Source organism: Balaenoptera ricei, chromosome 12 (assembly GCF_028023285.1).
Source record: "Balaenoptera ricei isolate mBalRic1 chromosome 12, mBalRic1.hap2, whole genome shotgun sequence".
NCBI lineage: Eukaryota > Metazoa > Chordata > Mammalia > Artiodactyla > Balaenopteridae > Balaenoptera > Balaenoptera ricei.
Genome location: NC_082650.1, coordinates 15,830,463 through 15,846,582, shown reverse-complemented (window position 1 = coordinate 15,846,582; position 16,120 = coordinate 15,830,463). Strand labels below are relative to the sequence as shown.

Genomic DNA, 16,120 nt, shown 5'->3' with positions numbered 1-16,120 from the left:
ACAGCAGTGCGACCTTGACCCCTCTAAGGAAGTTATTTAGACATGGATTATTTTATAATGGAGAAAATGTAGCAGTCATAGTTGATCATTCTCTCTGGATTATCTCACCTTTGCTCATTCCTTCCTCCGTAAATTTAGGAAGTAGTGACCCTTCCCTCTTGAGCAGTGCTGAACATTGATGATTATTAACAAATTAATCTGTAGTAAGTGGTGGGCCCACTGTGTGCTTCCAAGATGATTATTGTTGATAAACCAAGCCCCAAGAGTGAGTGATTTTGCTGGCACTTACACAGCTCTCAACTGGCAAAGCTGTGATTTAACCCAGGATCACTTCTCTTACCCCTGAACTTCACTACCTAGAAATGGTGGTGGCATGGGGACAGATTTTAAATTAAATGTAAAGGTTCACTCTTTAAGAAAAAAAATCCCTTGACTCTTTTGACTTAAAAAAAAGAACATGGTTTCCAAAGCAAAATGTTCATGTATTCAAGCAGGGATGGGAATAGAAACATTTTCTAGACAAAGACCCTAAGCAACCTCGTGCTTATGTGTGGCAGGTATCTCAAATATTAATGTTTCATCACCGCCTGCGTCAATCTTGCTTTATAAAATGAAGAGCTGACCCCAAACCAGTTGGGCATTCAGGGCCGTGGGCGTCTGTGCCAAGGAGAACTTACTAACTGCAGGGCCCGCTTTCAAGTAATTAAGAGATGACCCCAGGCTCTGCTTCATGTTGCTCATGCTGGTGAAAAGCAACAGATGCTTTAGCAGAGATGATAGAAATATAGGCTGGACATCCTAGTGAGGGGGCCTGGGTTTGCTGTTAAAGCAACTAGGCCACAGGTCATCCAGATGCTGCAGAACAACTTCATGGGTGCTTGGGTGACCCCCATCCCAGTGATTAGGAGTTGCCTGTAGTTCTAGCAGAGTTTTCATGTTCGAGTCACGTTTAAGTATATTTCCAATCTGTGTACACAAAGTTACCCAGAAATGTTTCTCTGCTGAGCTACAAGCCATGTAAAAAAATCTCTAAACCTAAACATCTCCTTTTGGTAAATATTGAATTACTGTTTGATGGAAAGCAAAAGTAGGCTGGATTCATAGATCCAAAAAATCCCTAACCCTCCTCTTCTTTCCCCCTTCCCATATAATCCTGGAGGAAGGGCAACTTCAAGAGTGTTAATGTTAGGCTATGCTTTTAAAAGATTCCAGCTACGCCCCCTTGATGTACTAAACTGATGTCTTTAATTAAGAAAGCTATTTGGGTAAGCTTTAATGACCAGGGTACAGCTGAGCCTGCAGAAGCCACTTATCACCAGCATTAGGAAGATCAAACCATTGCAGCATTTGGCCAAAAGCTAGCAAGCCCTCAAGTGCGAGAAGGACATCTTTTAAAAAGATCAAAGACAAAGTTGAAATGTCTGTGAGTGTAATAATCGCTGAAACTTTAGAATTTTCATAAAAGGAATCAATAAATCTAACGTTTGAAGTGGCAAATAGATCTTACCATTGTCCACTCTGTGTCCAGCCACATTAAGCCCTGACTTAAATGACCTGACTCTGAATAGAAATGGAGGAGGACGATGAGAAGTTCTAGGTCAGGGGGTGGTGAGCCTTTTCCTGTAAAGAGCCAGATGGTAAGTATTTTAGGCTTTGTGGGCCATGTACATGCCTGTCATATGTTCTTTGATTTGTAGAAGGGGGGATTGGTTGTTTACATAAACCCTTTAAAAATGTAAAAGCCAATCTTTGCTTGAAAGCCATACAAAACAGTCTTTTCACTGGAAATCTAAATAAATGTTAGTAAACCAAAAAAAGAAAAAAAAATATGGCAGCCGTAGTTTGCCAACTGTGTCCTAAATGAAATATTCTGTCTGTGATATCCTTTAGTATTTTTGTGGAGCCCCCAAATGATAAATTTCATAGGCTCCATCTAAGCTGACTCGCTGTAGACTGACTTATAATCAAATCTCCTGTGTTACTGTTTTTTCCAGTCACTCTTCTTTATTTTCTCTTTACACTGGGCTTAGAGGTCTCTGTTAGACATAGCGATCAGTTGACATAGGAATGATAGCACCAAATTTCAACATTCATCCTTGAGTGAGATGCAGGACAGGGAGAGAAGCTCAGTTGGGATGGAATAAAGTCCACATTGAAACGGGTCATTGATGAAGATCATTGATCATATGAAATGAAGTTCAAACCCCCCAGGATGGTACCCAAGACCTTCATGCTCACTTTTCTCCTAGCACCTTCCCAGGTATACTCTATGTCTCTCTCACTCAGGATAACTCACAGAGCCCTATATGGGCTGTGCTCTCTCTCACCAATGATGGGATCCATCCATACAAAGTTTAAACATACATCTCTTTCATGGAGCCTCTCCTGATCTTATTGGGAAGAAATATGGGCCCCTGCACCTCCATATTAACACAGGACCTTACACGTGAAGCATGTAGAAGGACAGAGAAATGTGGTGATGCCCAGTGGACAAATATTACCTTTCAAGTTTGGGGGAACAGTCTTATTCTTCTCTGTAGCTTCAGAGATCCTGCCTCCCATCTTTGGACCGCTCGCAGAAGCAGACCCATTTCCAGGCTTTGTATGTGATACGCAGTATAGCATGGCACCGATGTGTCTGGATTTGAAGTCAGGCTGAGCTGACATCTAGTCCTGGCTTCTCCACTTTACCTGCTGCCCCATCTTTAAAGTCAATAATAAGAATGACCTCTCAATTGCTAGGAATAAATGAGATTATTTTTCTCTGACAAGCGTTTAGTTCAGGGTCTGACGTGTAGTGATTGCTCAATAAATGGCAACTTCTGTTCATTCCAGGGTCATCTATTGAGAACCTACTATCCCTGGAATGATGCCTGATGCTGCTCTAGGAATAGCAGTGAATACAAGAGCCACGGTCTCCATAGTGATATGATCAGTCAGCGGAGAGAATCAGGGTAAGGGATGGGCCACCGTAGACTGGTGCTCCAGGAAGCCTGTCAGAGAAGGCAAGGTTTGAACTGCAACTTTAATGAGATTGATGAGTCCCTGTTTCATCAAATCTAAGATGCTTTTGAAATACACCCTTTTTTAATGTACCATTAAGAGAGAAGAAATGCTGTCAATAAAATTGACATAGTCTCCCGTAAGATGCATTCTTAAGCTGTGAAAAATGTGCATCTTAGCAGCAATGAAATGCATTAACATTAGTGCTCAATAAATATCCTTTGAATAAGTTAGTGTTACGCCATGGTTGCATGCAAGGTTCAGCTCCGATGGTTTACATTGTAACTGAGTTTGTCTCTTCTGTTTCTTAGGTCTGAAAGATTGACTTGGAACTAGCAAAGAGAACAGTATAGTAAATTAAAGTATTGTGAGACATTTGTGATCCAACGTGCTTTAAAAATAGTTTAAAACATTCGCTTTGGTCATCTCAATGGGCAAAGTGTCTTGGTGACTCCTGTTGAAGTGAAATTGGCCTGAACATAACTTGGGTAGGAATGAAGTTGAGCAGCTCTTGCAGCCGATAATTCCTTCTGGCAGCCGTCCGTAGAGATGTGTGAATCTTTAATGCACAGAAATGCCTTCCTCAGGGCAATGAAGGCATTAGCTGGAGCTTACTTCCTTCTGTTTCCCAGATTTAATGTAACATAAATACTCCTCTTCTCCTCTGTATCCCAAGGGGCTGATCATTCCTCTAACCAATCAGGTCCTCTGTGATAATGAAATGGAGGGGCCTCCCTTTAGAGCCACCCCCCTTCCCTCCTCTGGCAAGTCTCTGGGTTTTCACTGTCCAAGCAGTGTTCTCCTCTCTCTCCCCACCCTCGTCCTTGCTTAGAGAGTAAAACACTGCTTAAGTCTTTGCTTTCTGACCACCCTCTACACTCTATCCCTCGTCAAGATCTTTTTCTGAACCCAGTTGGGAGCCTGCTCCAACTCTCCCCTTCTGTCCAGGATCTCAGCTTCTGGATGGATGACTCAATGGGAGCTTTGACAATACTTGGCTCTTTCTGGCTGTAATAAAGTGTGCTTTCATGCTGTTTTGATTTTAATTTCAACATGTCACTCAAGTCCCGCACACACGTCGGCACGCCTGCCCTCCACACATGGTGAGCGTGCCCTTCCTTCTGCCCGCCTGCAGTCTGCTCCTTTGGGACACTTCCAGCAACTCCCACCCTTTCCCGGCAAAGTTCCCTGCCTGCACCCTGCCTGGCTGGGAAGGGTCTGTCAGCACTAGGCCACGGAGGAAGCAAACGCAGACCTTGCTCCCTTCCAGGCACATCCTTCCTCCACCTTCTCCTGTGACTGAAGCCCTCATGCTATAGGGGGTCTTTAGAACCCTTGCCAACTCTAGCTGAAATATGAGTCTTTGGAAACAAGTAGATGCAATGGAAAGGCCATTTGTAGGCATTCCGGGGATGCATATTAACCACGGTCCAGCCTCAAGATGATTTAAAGCTGTCTCCGACCTGTGGCTGGAATGCTGGTCGGGGTGGAAGGGGTGTGTGAAGATGCAAGGCCACGAGGAAGGAGTGGGGACCATCGCAGAGTTCAGCTTCCCATGGCCGTATGATTACAGGCAGCCCTCAAACACTAACATCTGTGCTTCTCTGATGTGCCGGGAGAGAGGAAAAAACTGTAATCTGGGGCATAAATATACAATCCTGTGTTTATTCCCTTTAACCATGTAAACCTGTTCTTAGCTTAAGCATCTATGTTGTCCTTAAATATTATAGCTGCTTCAAAGGATGATACGGTAGCTGGTCTGAAACAGCTTACCGTTTAAGTATTCAGTTGTCTCACACTTTTAAAATTTGAATCAACTAAACATATGAATTATGAAGCATAAGAGTCAAAATCAGGAATATCGGATTACTGAGTAGGGTATGCAGAGGAGAAGCCTATTAGAGGAGACGTAGACTTTACAAGTGATTTTTTAAAGAGAAAACGCTTTGGGAGTTTGGGAGTGCCATGTACACACTACTATATTTAAAATACGGAACCAACTAGGACCTACTGTATAGCACAGGGAACTCTGCTCAATATTCTGTGATAACCTAAATGGGAAAAGAATTTGTAAAAGAATAGATACATGTATATGGATAACTGAATCATTTTGCTGTATACCTGAAACTAACAGAACATTGTAAATCAAACTATACTCCAATATAAAATAAAAATTAAAAACAAAAAAAGAAAGAAAACCCTTCCTTTACCTCGTGCCCTTCACACCTTAGATCAGAGTTTTTAGAGAATTACTTGCTAAGGACTAATGAGGGTGAGGCTGGAAGGGTGATGAGATGGGCAGGGAACAGACAGGGAATGGGCGCCCAGATGGGCTGATGCGGATTGGCTGTGTCTAGGAAAAGTGCTTTGGGAAATATTTGTAAGCTTATGGAATATAGTTATGGAGCAAAATCTTGGTGGTCTTGGCTTTTTTCCACTTTTCTTCAGTGTCTGTGTGAGATAAATGCTTATTTTCCCCTCTCTCCTTTAACAGTTGTTTAAACTCTAAGGAATTGCCATTTAATCACAATACTTAATGATATTTGATCTTGACACTAAAATGGCAAGGAAAGCAATGTGAAAATAATGTTTTTGAGGCACGTGGACCCCTGTGGCCCATGGGTATACCAATCACAAGGAAGCATTACCTCGAGCAAGTTGGAATCCAGAGGATTTCCCAAAAGTGTCATTATTAGGAAGCACTCTTTCTTTCTTCTTTCTTTCCCTTTAGAAGTTATCCTGATAGGAAAGCAAATACTATGAAGTTCTAGAAATCGAGTTGTGAAGAGCACTGTAATAGCCACGCCTCTCAAAATCCAGAATCCCCCTAAAGAGCAAAAAGAGATTTGTTGCACTTTATGATCTGCCACATCAAGATGCAGTACTATCTAATCTAATCCTATAGTTTAAGAAATTTCCAAATAGGAAGTTAACAGGTGTTTGTTTTTACCTTCTTATATAAGTGAAGAAGAAAGCACCTTTCTGTATTAGCTAAAGGCATAATAGCTGGCAATAACTATTCTAAAAAACCCCTTGGCTTCGGATTACTAATATGAGCAGAAAACATACTTTGCAAATGTTCGGAAACGAAATACCATGCTCTTAAAAGAGAAAATTCTTACTTGATACTTCAGTATGCATAATAGATATAGCAATCAAATCTAATACTTTCTTGCTTTCTTTGCTTACTTATTGTAATGCTAGTTCAAGCACTGTTTCTGTGACATTAATTATGGGAAAAATGGTGTGCATGGGAGAGATAAGTTTGTTTTTCTAAGGTCTGAATATTCAGAGTTGAAATGTGGGAATAGTCTGGAATTAGGCAGCCTATATATGTCATTTGGACATTATTTGAAATGCCTGCTAACCTGGGGGTAAGACTGTATAATAAAGATATTGTGAGGCTTAAATGCATAATGTATATATAGCACCCAGTACATAATAAGCCCTTGATAAATAGTGGCTCTTTTACTATGTTTACTGGGTGTCACACTTAAGTTTTATTCCCTGCTACTAGACGTCTGGAACAATAAACCAACATGAAAATAACTGAGAAAAAACATCTCAGTGGTGGAAGAACAGCCTTTCTCCTGAGGCAAAAGTAAGAGAGAGGCAAGAGGAACACTTTGTTCCATTGGTTTTTACTGTAGTAGAGACAGACTATACATTACACTCGGGAATTCAGATTAGAATTCGTGTATTCAACAAAGATAATTTCCTGAATTCTGGGGATACAGTGATGAACAAAACAGACCAAATCTGGAGTGAAGGGGGAAAATCCATGTGATGAGTGCTTTAAAGAAAAGAAAAGAGGGAAATGGGTTGGGGCCGGGGAGTGGCATGCTATTTGCCTGGGTGGTCAGAAAGGCCTGTCTGAGCTGGTTACATCGAGCCAAGATTTGTATAATAAGAAGTGACCTTAAGAAGATACGAGGGAAGAACATTCTCAGCAGAGAGAAAAAAAATACGTATGGAGGCCCTAAGAGAGACATAAACTCCATGAGTTCTAGGGAAAGAAAAGCAGGCTGTGAGTGAACAAGGGGGGCAGAAGAAAGCCGGAGGTGAAGGTGGAGAGGGAGGTGGGGCCTGAATCTCGTAGGTCTTTATAATATTGAAGGTCTTTACCGTGGCTTAAAAGAGAAGTAGCGTATGATACCCGGATGGTATCGCTTACACGAGGAATCTAAAAGCAGTGATACAAATGAACTTATTTACAAAGCAGAAACAGACTCACAAGACTTAGAGACTGAATTTATGGTTACCAGGGTGGGGCGGGGGGAGGGATAGTTAGGGAGTTTGGGATTGACAAGTACACCCTGCTGTATTTTAAATGGATAACCAGCAAGGACCTACTGCATAGCACAGGGAACTCCGCTCAGTATTCTGCAGCAACTTAATTGGGAAAAGAATTTGAAAAAGAATAGATACAGGTACCTGTGTAACTGAATCGCTTTGCTGTACACCTGAAACTAACACAACATTGTTATTCAACTATACTCCAATATAAAATATGAAGTTTAAAGGAAAAAAGCAGCGCCATGCAAAGCCACTGGAGGGTTTGAGGCAGGGGAGCGACAGAATCTGATTAATTATCTTTCAGTTGGGAGCAGCGGTACAGAGAAGATGCTGGCAAAGGCAGCAGGTTGACTCGGAACTGGAATGTCAGCCAGTTAGTTACTCTGCCTACTAGAAAATAATCAAATGAAATAGCTCTGAAAATATTCTGATTTAAATTTTCTGGCTCAAATAGTGAGGGCCTATTGTGTTTCAAAATAAATCCAGAGAAACACTGTGCTGCAGCCCGCCTGAGCCTCCCACTCTTATTCATATGCCTTCTGAGATTTATCTATTGGCTTTTGCACAATTGATTTAAAGTCACCCACCCAGAACTGGGTTCACAATCTCCATTTCCAGACCCACCTCTAACTTCCTGGGGTTGTTTCTTTTCCCTCTTTTTCCAATTCTTAGTTAATAGCACCGCAATTCATTGGTCAGGACAAGCCTTTTTTTTTTTTTTTCCTTTCCTGCCTTGTCCAATCAGTCAGCAATGACTTCCTAAACAGTTATCCGTCCATATTCACTTATTCATGTCCCCTTCCCATCCGTTCAGATGCTCCTCGCTTGCCTAGCCCACTAGCATAGTTGGTGAGCCAGCACGGATTGATGTATCTAGATTACAAATCTGACCAGTGAACGTGTTGCCATAGAGGCCTCTTCTAATGGCTTAACCCAACAGAAGGGTTGACAGTAGAACTTCAGGTGGAGATACAAGTCCCAGGTAGAGAGCCTTTGGTGTTTCTCTGGTCATGTTTTCCCTCTAATATCTCAGGTCGAATCCATAGGCAAACTGGGCTCTTCCTCCAAAATATCCAGAATCCTATGACTTCTCACAGCCTTCACTGCTGCCACTTGGTCCGGGCCACCTTCTCTCTCTGCCTGGATTGTGCAGTAGGTTCCCAACTGGTCTCCTGGCTCAGCCCCACGCCCCCTCAGCCAAAGCGATCCTAATTCAGACTCCTCTAACGGTTTCCCATTTCACGCAGAGTCAAAAGCCAACCCACGGAGCGGCCTCCGAGCCCCCGCAGTGGGACCCCTGCCCCGCGCTCTCACTCTGATCTGCTTCCTGCTGCCTCCTCCCCACGTGCCCACCCTCCCCCGGCTCGCCGGCCCCTCTGCTGGTCCCAAATACGCCAAACAAGCCCCGGCCTCAGACTGTTTTCATGACCTCTGCCTGGAACATTCTTCCCTGGATATCAAAGCTTTACTGTCTCACTTCTTTCAGTGCCCTGCTCAAGTGTCCCCTTATCAGAGAAGTCTTCCTGATGGTGCTCTAGAAAACGGCAACCTCCGTACCTTGGAGGCCGCTATAGCCTTCTTACTCTACTTCATTTGTATGCGTAGCATTTAAGAACACTTAACAAAGGATATAGTTGTTTCTTGTCTGTTCTTCCATGAGGAGAGAGGCCCTGTGCTGTTCACGCTGTATTTCCAAAGTTTTCGAACAGTGCTCAGCACAGAGAGAAGTTTCACTTTTCGAATAAATCAATATCACCTTGGCAATTGCCACCTCTTGCCTCTAAGTCAGGTAAATTCTGGTTGCAGTCTGTTACTGTTGCACCATGTTCTAGAACGAGATCAGTGCCTAAGGTGTTGTGTGCGGGGGTGGGTGGGTGTGTGTGTTGGAGTAGAAGTGGTGGAGAACCTGCCTTATGACTCCACCTTCCCCCACCCTCCATCCTCGCTCCATCCCTGCCCTCATCCTCCTGGGCTTCGGAAGAAGCTTCCTTTGGAGGTCCGCCTGGGCCTCTTGCCTGCAGTGTCTGCTCTCTAGCACCATCCAGCCCCGAAAACCTTACTCTTGGCTGTTCTCCCCTATCTGTCTTATTCCTCCGCAGTACCCACGACACCACTCAGAAAATATCAAGGCAACGCTTGATATTTAGGTCTAATCTTTTACCCTTCCTTTGTCCAGATGCTACTTATCGATCGCAATAGGCGGTGTGGTATGACAGTTAAACATTCAGACTCTGGCGCTGGGCTACCTGGATTCAAACTGGGTTGCATCACTTAGAGTTTTCATGACCTTGAACAGACTTTTAGCCTCCCTAAGCTAAGGGGCAGCGACTTACAGATGAGGGAAACAGCACCAGCTTCTGGGGTTATGATGAAGATCAAAGCCAATCATTCTTTAATATGTTTGCAAAACCTAGTTCCAACATGGAGAAAAAGTCAGCAAATGTTCGCCATCGTTTTCATTAACATTTCTTTTAAATGGGCCTCTTTAAGAAAACTCAAATTGCTCTTCTTTCTCAGAAAACTGTGTCTTTCAATTACCATTTTATTCAACTTCCTGTGTATTAAGGCCTTATCTTGATGCAGTTATCAACTCCTCCATGTCTTATTAACTTACGTGTATAAAATAAATAAATACTGCTTGCGTGTAGAAATACTATATTTATCCACCCTCCTCTCAGCATTTTCCACTCCCTTCCCTGCTTTATTTTCCTGATTAGCACACATATCTGCCTGATAGATACACCAGGAATTACTGTTTATCTTTAAAGCTCTATGGAGGGAGGAATGCATCTTCTAATTAAGGAAATTTCCAACTAAACGCAAGTAGAGAAAATAGCATAATGAACCCCCATGTACCCATCTTCCAGATTCAACAATTATAAACATTTTGCCAATCTTGTTTCAATTGTTTCCCCATGAATCCCCTTCCCCAACTTTGAAGTAGTAAAAGCAAATCCCGGATATCATGTTACTGTACCCATAAATATTTCAATATGCATTTCCAGCAGATAAGAACACACTTTTCCATATCACCACCACACAATTAATACACCTAATAAAAATAATAGTAGTTCCCTAATGTCAACTCTTTCTCTGTCCATAGTCAAATTTCCATCAGAGCTGGAGTTTTTTGACCTGTTTTGTTCACTGCCACATCCCAAGTACATAAGACACACTGTAATATTTAAATGAATGCGTGGCTAAGTTGTGCTCTGAAATTTCATTTTTGGAAGACAATTCCATAAAAATATGATAAATGGTGATTGTGATCTTGGGCTAATAAAGGAAAGCCCACTTGGCTCATAATGTCAATGTCTTTTAATGAGCAGATACCTTTGGAGTTCTAACTTGGGATAGGTTGTCTTTGAACCTGCCTCTCTTGTCTCGGAGGAGTCTGAAATTCCACTCCTTCTCCCTTCTTGAACAGGAAATGAAGTGAGCATGGTTCATACTTTTAGAGTTGAATGGACTGCCTTTTGAATATGAACTGTACTACTTATAAGCTATTTCTTCTTCCATAAAATGGAGGAGAGTTGTAACTACTGTGGAGGGTAGTTATGAACATGTGGTGGATAAACTGTTGAACACTGCTTGGCCTTTAGCAGCTGTTTAATGGACAGTTGTGCTCTCTCTTTTGTTGCAAGCCACTGTCATTGGCAATTTCCAAGGTGAGAGTTCCCAAGCCAGGGGGGAAAGACCCCCAGAGGCTGCTTGGAGGCAACAGGCTACCAAGCAGAAATTGGGTCTCCACAGTGCTGCCTTCCCAGGCCTCCCTGGCCCTCCGTCCAGACTCTCTCTCTCTCTCTCTCGCTTTCTGTCCAGATTGGCTCTTCAGTTTTTCTTGCTTTCGCTGTGGTCTACTGTGCAGTGGCAAAGCAGTGTTTTGGTTTTACTTCTGGGCAGTACTGCTGCCCTTCTGAGGGTCAATTTGAAGAGCTTTAACTTCTAATGACACTTTAAAAAGTCCTCATAGTCTACCTTCTCTTTTGAGTAAACACTAGACAAAAATAGTTCCATAAAACTCAGGTTTTGTGCTCTGCTGTCACTGTACATGGTTGTATCGCCTCTCCAAAATTAGAGCTCTATTTCTACCAACCCCTGAATGAATGACTGGGTCACACTTTAGATGCCTATCTAAGTAAGATTACTGTCAGGCACATCGGGGTCCCTAATAAGTTCTGAGGTCATAACCAGTCTTGTCAATAACACATCACTTCTCATACTAGGTTTAGATGCAAGGTTAGTCTTCCTCTCCATCATTGGTCTGACACATGGCAGGGCCTTCTCAATTTCATCATTTGAAGGAGTTGCCCTCCATTTCCAAGACCACACCTCGTTCTGAGACAGATTAGCCTGGAATTTGAGGTGAATAAAGCTTTGGATAACCTATAACCTCAGCAAAGCTCAGTCCCTTTCCACAGCACAGAGGGTTTCAAAGCATTAGCTCTAACTCTGATAGTTTTGTACCCAAACATACACCCTTGAGCCCTTTTCTGCATGACACGTCTGGGTCCCCTCCCCTCCAACGAACCCCCAAGTCCACGCAGAGTTCTCTTTGCTCTGACTTGGCCTCCTTCACCCCTCTGAAAGCTGACATCTGCTTTATTTCCCTTCCTCCTCCATCACAGCCCCTTCTTCTTTCTAAATCTCCCCAACGGAAATCTGGAAATATGCATATACTTAAATTCTCACAACAGGAAAAATAATACAGTTGTAAATTCACAGAGGCTAGAATTTTTTGTGAGAAGAAACAGACTGAAGAGGGATTGCAGTGAGGGAAGTCTGCTATAAGGAATAGAGGGGAAATTCTAAATAAGGACCAAGGAGACTGGAAGGGGCAGGGCATCTGGGCAGCAGGTATGGGGAGAATGAAAGGCAGTGTGAGGGTGAGGGTGGTGGTCATGAAGCTTTACCTCTGGTTCCCATTTGCCTCCTGTCTTGTAGTTCCCTGTTGTACCAAGGAAGTACTGACTAGCTCAGGCAATGTTCCAGAGGCTTTGCATGTATTTACTAATTTCATGCGCACAAACACTTTGAATATGTGCAATCATTCCCATTTCATAGATGAGGAAACTGAGGTGTAAAAACAGTTAGATAACTTGCCAAAGACACTCAGCTAATCAATGGCAGCCTCGGATCTGTGCCCAACAGACTGGCTTCAGATCTCATGCTCATAGTACACTTGGGGTATGAGTTAGGATTGGACCCGGCTGCAAGGGAGGGGGATGGGGGACACAGGACTTACAGGTCTGAGTAGGTCCAAGACTTGTAGGGAGCTCTCTACTCATAGGGACCCAAACTCCCTCTATCTTGTTGCCCTGAGAGATGTCTTCTTCATTATGGGTGGCTATATGCGGTCAGCCCTCCGTATCCCCAGGTATCGCATCTGCAGATTAAGCCAACCGAGGATCAAGGTTGGTTGGCTGAATCCGTGGACGCGAAACCTGTGAATTCAAAACACGTGGATATGGAGGGCTGATTATATTTAATGTACTGCACCATTTTATACAAGGAACTTGAGCATCCTGGGATTTTGGCATCTACGGGGGCCTCCTGGAACCAACCCCCCAATAATACTGAGGGACAACTGTACCTAGTTAAAATTAAGGGTTGCGTTATTGTTGAAAAAAAGAGTGGCAGGTTGGGATACAACTCTCTTGATAAGAGAAAAGGAAGATGACCTTGCAAGGTGTGCTGTTCCAGAAGGAAGGAGCGCCAGCAGCCAGAGTCTCTGAACTGTACTGCTTGAGTGCCTTGAAAAGCTGTGGCTCATGGTAGCTACTAAAGTATTTGACTTTCTCTTCGGGTGTCTTCTCTAAAGGGAAAAAAAAAATGTTTAACATCTGGCAGGATGCCCCACTTAATTACAAATAAATATTACATGCTAGTGTTTGATTAACAACTGGGCATTTCCAACAAACATTTCATCCTGGCAAGGGCTGTTTACTAACAGAAGGTCAGAAGCAGTGTCTTCTGGAGAGGAAACTTCTAAAGATGCTAATCATCATAGGATGTCAGTCATTCATGGTGACATTAGGAAACAGCTGAAAACTGATAAGGTCTACTTGCCTCCTTCAGCTTAATGTCTTGTAAGAACTTGCTTTTCTGTCGAAGAGTTGTACCGGTCAGACTCTTGCTTGAAGGGCTCCACATTTGGACTGAATTAATTAATCAAAGAACTGACTGAGATTGCAGTATTCTCAATCTACTGTGATAGAAAAAAAATGGATAAATGTGAAGTTCTACAATTAAGACCTATGTTGAGGGAGGAATGATTTAAACAATAGTGAGAGGATTAGAAAGAAAATCAAGAACTTGAATAACAAAGTTTTTTACCAAGATTAAGAATTTGAAGAAGTGTAGTTGAGTTAAATTGTATATTTTTCAGAAATTTAGATTCTGTGAATTTTCTTCTAATGCATGTTCCCAGAGAATTACAGGAAATCCTTTCTAACAGGGTATCCTGAGTTGGAAGGTTTGTTAAGTCAAAAAAACACTCATTTGGTGGTATGCGTCTGGTGAAGATTATAGAATCCATTATGCTTCACTGAATTTGAAGAACTACAATCACTTTAATCACACTTGTTTTCACGGTGGCCCAGAGAAGAATTAAGAGACTTCCTTTTTCAAAAGTTTTTGCTAAGACAGCGCTTTTATTCTCTAGTTGAGTCAACACCATTGTCTTCTATTGGGATTCCAAAATCAGACTTGATGTCCTAGTGAAATTTAAAAGTAAATTGATGAGAAGTAATTAACCAGTTAATTACTAGTGTGACAAAGTAAACTTGTGCTTTAAAAGTGTTTTAACTACTCAGATGGCTGGGGACTTTCAGAAGAAGGCTATTGGTTAATGTGAAGCCTTGGTAGTACAGAACTCTAAGTCTCCTTGGCAACGTTTCCCGTAGAACTCAGTAAGGTTTAGGTCTAACTTGAGATGCCCAAGAAAATTAAGAACAGTGATGCTGATGGCGAGTGGAAAATAAAGCTGCCAACTGGTGTGAGTGCCCTTGTGAGGCCAAGCTGCAGAGCGTTCACCAGGGTTTATAAATGCAAAGGATTTCCTTCTATTCTCTGAGGATGTTTGACAGACAAATGATTGCAGCTTATTGATGGGCATATCAGCAAGCATTGTCTTGAGGAGGGCCTGGGGTGTGGGAACAGGTCTTAAGCGGTGATAGAAAGCGAATATGGTGTGTGCTGGTAAATGTTTAACGACCTATGGGGGTAGGTAGCTCTGTGTGTGTGTGTGTGTGTGTGTGTGTGTATACACAGGAGACATACATATACATATGTACATATAAGTTTATGACAAATTGTAGTAATATAAAGGATGAATAGCATGTAATGTGCAAATAATAAAAATTGATTCCCATAGAATGCTTTTGTTGATGTTTGCTGAGCTTCTTATATTCATAACCAACCTAAAATAAGTGAATTTAGTCTCAACATTAATGTTTGTTAGATATTTTCTTTGACATTAATATGACAAAAGTGAAACAATGAAGATGTATGTCAGAGCTTCACACTTTCGTCAGTGACGTGAGACTCCTCTGCTGAATTGAATGCTGGATGACTGTTTCCTCATTTTTTGGTCCTATTTGTACAGTGTAGCAGCTCCCGACATAACACCCTTTTATGTTTTAATCTGTATTATTAACATTTTCTCCAGCACTTTTCTTAGACATGAAGAGAACAAATCAAAGCCCAGATTTGCAGTGTTTGCCAACTTCCATGGTGTAAATATTCACACTGTGGCTACTTTCAAGCTGCCAGAGTTGGGGAGAAATATGTAATTATTAACCATTATTATGATATTTCTACCATATAGATAAAATAGACATTAATAACCTCAAGACCATAGGTAACAGTAAAATATGGTAAAATAATAAGTGAGGCGTTTTGAGCATTTCTACCTTTGTTTCTAATGCAGTTTATTTAATGTTAAGATTACATTATTTACATTTTAATGATGACTTTAACAACTGGCTCACAAAATTCCTGAAATTTAACAGTTGGTTCTTGTGAGATGCTAAGGAAAAGAGCGTTGAGTAGGCCAGTGTCAACTGTCACAGTGTCCAGAAGCATCGGGAAAGTAACTGAGAGTGCGCGTCTGGGAAGTTTTTGACCTGATGAAATGTATTTTGAAAAGCAGTGGTGATTTTCCTCCAAGTGTGGGCCAAGTGCATTTATGTAATTCAATACAGGTGGTCTCCAGGTGACTAAGGACAATTGCAATCCAAAGGGTGGGACAGCCCCTGCCCAGCTGCTGCTGGAGAGCTTCACTGGTTACCTCAGGCTTTTTACTTACTCGGGGGTGAGGGGAGTAGCAGCAGAGGGAGAGTAGTTTGTGAAAAACAAGGAAAGAGGGAACTTCCCCGGCAGTCCAGTGGTTAGGACTTGGCGCTTTCACTGCCAAGGGCGAAGGTTCGATCCCTGGTCGGGGAACTAAGATCCCACAAGCCGTGGGACGAGGCCAAAGGAAAAAAAAAAAAAAAGACAAACAGTAGAAGAAACTGTGGAAAGTAAAAAACAGTTTAGACTTGCTCTGGGGACAGAGCCTAGACCTTTTGACTCAAGTGATGACTTTTCTCAAAATTCTACCTATTGAGAGATCCATGTTTGTTAAAGGTGGGGGGACGTTCAAAGGTCATCTGTACTCTGTGCTCAGGGTCCCTCTGCACAACCTCAGCACTCCTGCTTGTTGGCCTCTCCCACCTGCCCTCTGACCCTGTAAATGCAGTCATATTCTTTCCCATTCTCTCCTCTTCTGCCCTCGTAGAGAGTTTCCCAGCTTTCTCCACCTTTGCATTTGCTCAGAGCC

The 16,120-nt window shown here is 42.4% G+C and overlaps 1 protein-coding gene across 2 annotated transcripts in view; it reads left to right on the top strand.

Moving 5' to 3' along the window:
* The window catches only part of PLEKHG1 (pleckstrin homology and RhoGEF domain containing G1), a 223,414-nt gene that overhangs the window by 2,886 nt on the left and 204,408 nt on the right, over positions 1–16,120 (top strand). The window contains exon 2 of one of the 2 annotated variants that reach the window (XM_059940996.1): positions 2,836–2,954. The exons of the other annotated variant lie outside the window; for it this stretch is intronic. The gene's annotated coding sequence lies outside the window, so the exon portion shown is untranslated. The remainder of the gene's footprint in view (positions 1–2,835; positions 2,955–16,120) is intronic. 2 annotated transcript variants of the gene reach the window in all.